The following is a 7091-nucleotide window of genomic DNA, read 5'->3' on the forward strand; positions in this document are numbered from 1 at the left end:
TTGTAAGAAGGATGTCTGGGCGCAATTATTATTTGATCAAGTCCATGGTACAAGTTAAGTTCATCATTACTTTTCTGGCTCCATGGATATCAAAGATAGATATTGGAGTTATGTGAAGTGTCAGTTGATGATCATTTTTAGGCATTGTGATTATGATAATCGGTGTGATGGGGCTAATCATATTAAGTGTTGGTTCATTTTGAATGTTATTAAAGACTTTTTGAATAACAAAGAAACAACCCTATTTTTCGATTCCAACATTTTGTTCCAGAGTTTGAGCTTAAGTCCTGGTATCCAGTATCTGAGTATCTAGTGCTCTGTTGAAGGCTTCAACCTGAATTACATTATGGGGGGAAATCTTAATCGAAATGAGCCCACCAACTGTGATAATTGGAAAAATGAATGAAAAATTTGGTAGAGGCTGCACAGACATGGTTTTCATTGACTACATGGAAAAATTACATGGTAGTAAAAAGTCGGTGTCTCATGGTTTTGCCAAGGGATGGAGCAATAACAAAGTCACTCTGTTCAGGTAGACTTGGAAGCTGGATGAAGATTTGGTGACGAAGGTTACAAGTTTACAAAAGGAAGGTACCAAATTTTACAAAGACCACAAGTTCTCGCTGGAAGCCATCAAGAACCTCCCTAAAAGTGATGAAGAGAGGGTTAGGCTCACCAAGAAGGACAATGTATCCTACTATCTCCCTCATCAGGTAAAATCCTTCTAGCAGAAGATGTTAAGGGTTTTAATGGAATACTTAACAGTTGATGGTAGGTTTTCAAAGGTTTATAATTATCATTTTGTTATACTAAACTATTTCCGCCATGGTTTTAAGATCTCTCTTCCTTTCTATTTAGCTTCTTCCCTGAATGATAGCTTGGCCAACCATGCCAAAAAACCCAAATCCTATCCCATAGCTCACCAAGGTCTCATACTGCTTATTTATGAGCATTTGAAGAGTAAAGCTAGGGCTAATAGGGAAGATCCTTTGGTGGCAAATGCCCATATTTTAGAAGGTCATGATGGTTCTGAGTCTGACGAAAATTCATCTAACACTTCATAAGAAAGGGAGGGTTGGTGATGGAGCTAAAGATGACATGGATGTGAATGCTGGTTCAGAGGAGGAACATGGGAAGGCAGTTGATGATGAAGCGGAGAGTGAGAAGAAAGAGGCCACAGAAGAGGAGGAGAAGGTGTAGAGAAAAGAGTATGTTGAAGAGCCAGAATCAAACCCTCTTGTCTCGAATAGTAGGAATGAAGCTCAGCACACTACGAAGGAAGTTAACCCTAGGCCTGTGAGCTCTGCTCAGGGTATGGAAACGTCAGATTCCATTTTGAACTCTGCCAGAAATAGCACTCTGGAAATTTTCAATTTCCAGAAATGGGTGATTGAAAATATCTCCAATATTCAGAATAAATAGAGAGATTTGGATTATAAGATTCATAATTTGATTAAGGATACCAATATAGGTAAAGAGGATGCAGAGGTGGACACCAGTGAGGCAGATGACGAAATAGAAATGCAGGATTGGCCGGAAAAATAATTAAGGGAGATTTGAATCATTTGGAAGATGTGATCAGAACCATCAAAGATAAGGGAGAGGTTGATAATGAAATTATTATCAATCGGATTACTAATATCGAGAAGGCCTTGAAGAAATTTATGGAGCATAGCCTTGATGTTTTGAAGGTGTCGTCTCAAAATATGAACGCTTTGATTGATTTTCTAGAGAAGAACAAGCAGAACAAAGAGATGGTGAACATTGACGATGTGTCGGCCACTAGTTCTGCTCCTCAATCCTCCAGATGAAGAACAAGGCAGACTACCAGTGATCTGGAGATGAAGACTAAAGACACCCATCAGAAGCAGGATAACAAAGACCTGAGAGAAGCTGCTAAGGCTATGATGATGCTGGTTAAGGATGTGGAAGAGTCTATAAAGTTTTTTATTTGATATGTAATCTAGTCTTTGGTTGCCAGTCTCTCGCTGGCTTTTTGTTGTCCTTTTCCTTAGCTGCTGTTTTCTTTGCTGGTCTTTTGCAACTTTTCTTTCTATGTCCTTTTCTCTCTAGTTTCTTTCATGCTTATTTTGTCGTTATGTAAGCGGGTTTCGGGTCCCTTAAAACCTGATTTTCCTTAATCAAAACCATACTTAGACCATTAAACATGAAATTATACTATGAATTTGTGTTTGTTAACACACTACTACTATTAGGATATTTTTCTCCAATGGCCACAACCTCGATTATTTATAGTCTAGCTATGCAATTTTGATATGTGTTCTTACCATAATCTAAATATTTTTTAATAGTTGTATACAAATTTTTAGTTGTATATGCAATATAGAATTTTGTTGGATCCTCAAACTAAATTGTTGGGATATTTTGATGTTTGTTCCTTACTACCCAAATTATTTAATGTTTGTTGGATCCTCAAACTACATTGTTGGGATATTTTGAGGCATGCGAGAATGGTGAGAGGACTATTTATAAAGTAACCAGAGATGATGTGAAATTTTTTGGTGGATACAAGATAAAATTCACATCAAAGTAAGTTAAATTGTAAGGATATATAGAGAACTTGAATGCAAATTTTGATTTGGTTTACATCTTGAAGCCATATAAATCAATTAGTTTAAGTTGAAACGTAATTTTCAAAATTTTATTGGTACACTTAATTATAATCTCATCTTTTCTTCCATTAAAAATATGGTAAGTGTGTATGTGGGTCCATTATTTATTCTTTTATAATATTTATTCAATCATTTTCAATAGCTCAACCAAAAAAAATAATAGAAATTGTAGTAAATCAAAAGTGATAAAGGAGGGTTGTGACAAAATAAGTAACAATTTTTTATATGTTAAAGAAGTTGTTATATAATTTGGTGATGTGGGGAGACCACGTTGACATTCACTCTTATCTTACAAATCAAATTTGTTAATTCGCCAAGAGTATCACTTGAATTTTTATTTGACCATTATTCCAAGATTAAAAATGTACAAATTAATGGGGCAAATGGGACAAATAAATCATTAACACCATGCATTGATATGTGATAGCTTCTTAAATCTGTATTCATCATATGGTGTTTACTTCTAGTGCAATTTATGGAGGTATTATTTAAGTCATAAGATTGTCTTGTTACTTGCAATTGCATTTCTTTTTCAAATATATATAATATGCAATGTCTACATAAAAGATGTCAAAATATTAAGCTATTAACTTTGACATGTTTATAAAATTTGATATACAATATTTTCTTGCAATTTATATATACTAAAATTCTAATAAATTTACATTTACATATAGATTATATGGATAAATATTCTGTTGAATAATATTATTTAAAAAAAATAAATTATATATTAACAAATATTTATATATAAATAAATATTATCTATATCATTAATTTTAGTATTTTAAAATAATAATAATAGTCAGTCCAAGCTGGTAAGACTACAAATTTGATATACAATATTTTCTTGCAATTTATATATACTAAAATTCTAATAAATTTACATTTACATATAGATTATATGGATAAATATTCTGTTGAAAAATATTATTTAAAAAAAATAAATTATATATTAACAAATATTTATATATAAATAAATATTATCTATATAAGACTGTCTTGTTACTTGCAATTGCATTTCTTTTTCAAATATATATAATATGCAATGTCTACATAAAAGATGTCAAAATATTAAGCTATTAACTTTGACATGTTTATAAAATTTGATATACAATATTTTCTTGCAATTTATATATACTAAAATTCTAATAAATTTACATTTACATATAGATTATATGGATAAATATTCTGTTGAAAAATATTATTTAAAAAAAAAAATTATATATTAACAAATATTTATATATAAATAAATATTATCTATATCATTAATTTTAGTATTTTAAAATAATAATAATAGTCAGTCCAAGCTGGTAAGACTACAAACTTATATCTAATAAAATTAGATCTTATTAAGTGTAAAATATAATAAATATTATTTTAAAAAAAATAAATTATATATTAACAAACATTTATAAATAAATATTATCTATAAATAAAATCAACAGTCAATAACATGCGGATAACCTTGTGTTATTGACAGCACGACAAACATTGATGGACTTCTGCATCGAATCTTTATCCTCCGTCTTTTCCACGGCAATAAAAACACGTGAACTTTATATATGTGGGACCAACCAGCTTAGTTGATTCGATCGCTCTTTGTTTTTCTTTTCTTTTTCTCCCTTTGTCTGACATCTGAACAAAATCTTCCACAAATTTTCCTAGATTCCCTATAGTGAGGATATGAAATGTGACGTACACATTATTTAAAAATTTAAAAATATACAATAGAAGGATAGAAGGCAGTTAAAAAACTGCCATCAGTAACAGTAACTAACATACGAAACAGCAGCAATAAAAAGTGAACAACAGTTAAAAACTGGCTGCACACAGCTACAATGCACAGTAACACGCTGATTAAGAGCCAGCCATAACAAGATAGAAGCTGAAAATAGCACTAAAATTACATTTGACAGTAAATAACAATGTTCAACAACAGATCATTACAAGCAACTGATGACAATGTACATCAGTTCTTTGAAATTTATATACATTAAAATTCTATTAAACTTACATTTATTATGTATAGATTATATTGATAAATATTTTGTTGATGTAGATTCATTAATTATATCATAAATTTTTATCTATGAAATATTATGTTATTCTATTTATTTAAAAATATAATAAATAATAATTTTTAAAAATAAATTATATATTAACAAATCATTATATGCAGAAACATGTAAATTTGTGTCAAGTTTCTAGATTTGACTGTGTGCATTTTTTTTTTATGTTTCACATCAAATTCCACGATCTTTCATCATGAAATTTGATTGAAACGTACACTTGACACAAACATTTATTTAAATATATATTATGCATAACAATAATTTTAATATTTAATTACAACGAATAAATTATTTATCTTGAGAAATGCGATCATGTCTCACGCCGGCGTCAGAAATTTTAGCAGGGAATTTCGCACAAACTCAGTACAGAAACTCAGTCGACCTGCCCTTTGAAATCGGTGAATGTCAAGTACAATTGCATGGTATGAAGGAACAAGAGAGTGCAGCTAGGTAGCAATGATGTCTTTTTTCATAATAGTTGTCTTATTAAGGACACAAAATCAAAGAATATAGATTATTATATTAGATTTGGTATCATTTGAAATGATGGTATGATTCGACATTCCACTCTACAAAGAGGCATACAAAGCATATTGAACTAGAGCTTGCATCAAAGGAAGGTTCAAAGATTACGTCCATAATAAAATATATTTTATATATTATATTGGAAGGTACAATTTACTTTGAATAATTAGAACGAGTTATACAATTTTTTTTTTATGATATACCATGTTTTTAAAATCTATTTAAATGGTTAACCTACAAAATTAATTACATTAAATATATTTGTTGTTGGTCGCTGAGTTATCTTCTTCACAATTATCACAATTCAAAAAATATATAACGCTTTATAAGATCAACCTCAATAATATGAAACGATAACTATCCATCATCTTGTTTTTCAAAATATTTTTGGGTTTTTCATTTCAACTTGTCGAACAAATATACTGAGATCAAAATTATTCAAGTGATTCTATTATTCAATTTTGATCCTTTATAACATTCATAATATGGGCTTTTCATTATTCCATTCTTCATCACATTATATATTCTCCATTCTTCTTCTTCATTATCTTATAATACCGTGTCATTATTCCATTATTTCCATTATCTATTATTCATATTATTCACTATATTATAATATATTCATTTTCCTACCAAGGAAGCCTATGAAAGATCATTTGTGGCAGGGGCAAGAGGTGCATGTGCACCCAGGTCCGCAGTTGCAATCATTTTCTCCTTGCACAGTCTCGCACTCAGAGAAGCTCATATTGAAACTGGTTTTCACACTTCCTTCCACCTGGAAAGTGTAACCCTTCTTGGTGCACTGGATTTTGTCTTTACTGTGCAGTTATCATAGGTACAAGACATATTTGCAGGAAGGCGGAAATTAATAGGGCTAGCAAATGACAATCAATTAAATGACTTCTGAACACCATAAGATGCTATTGGAACAATTTGCTGTTGTTGCAGCAACACAGGGGATTCTTTATGCAGCTGATGACAACCCAGTTGTAATTGCTGAAGCCCAAGCATTGATATATAAATCATTTAATCAATCTGATGAAAATGATGAGAACAAGGCAAGACAAGAGATCAACAAACATAAACCTACTGGGGCACCAGAGCTGGAAGATGTTGTGAAGCCTAGTCTTTTTCCTAGGCAACGAAGGGACTCATATGGAGGGTCTAATAATGTAGATATCTCCCATGAAAATGATGAGAACAAGGCAAGACAAGAGATCAACAAACGTAAACCTACTGGGGCACCAGAGCTGGAAGATGTTGTGAAGCCTATTCTTTTTCCTAGGCAACGAAGGAACTCATATGGAGGGTCTAATAATGCAGATATCTCCCAGACAACCTCGCCTTTAAAGATTTATTAAATCAACAGAAAATTCAAAATTTCTTCCCTCATTTGTATCAGGAGGTGCTCTTAAAGAATTTGTATTGAACCATACAGGGAGACCTCTTGTCTCACTGAATGGAGCTGGGCTAAGGATGGGCAAGGTTCTTTTCTGGGCAAACATTGTGCTCGCATGTAGATCAGTATCAGTTGATATATTTTGCTGGAGATGAAAGACAAATTATCATATGGCCATTGGCCTTCTTTGTATAGGGGTTAGTGGTTTTCTGAGGTACTCTTTAATGATCATGTAACTAGCCTATGGCTAGCATTCAGGGTTCCTTAGTTTAGGATTCAAATTATTTTCATTGTATCTGAGAGCAAGGATCAGAGTTTTTCTTACTGGTTCTTTTCTCCAGGAGCTCTTTGAACCAGAAAATATAATATATTAAGTGGCACTACCACCTTTTCCAAAAAAAAAATAAAAAAATATTCATTTTTCATTCTCCATTATATTATTAATATTCATACATTTCA

Source organism: Cryptomeria japonica, chromosome 4 (genome assembly GCF_030272615.1).
Source record: "Cryptomeria japonica chromosome 4, Sugi_1.0, whole genome shotgun sequence".
In the NCBI taxonomy this organism is placed as follows: Eukaryota; Viridiplantae; Streptophyta; class Pinopsida; order Cupressales; family Cupressaceae; genus Cryptomeria; species Cryptomeria japonica.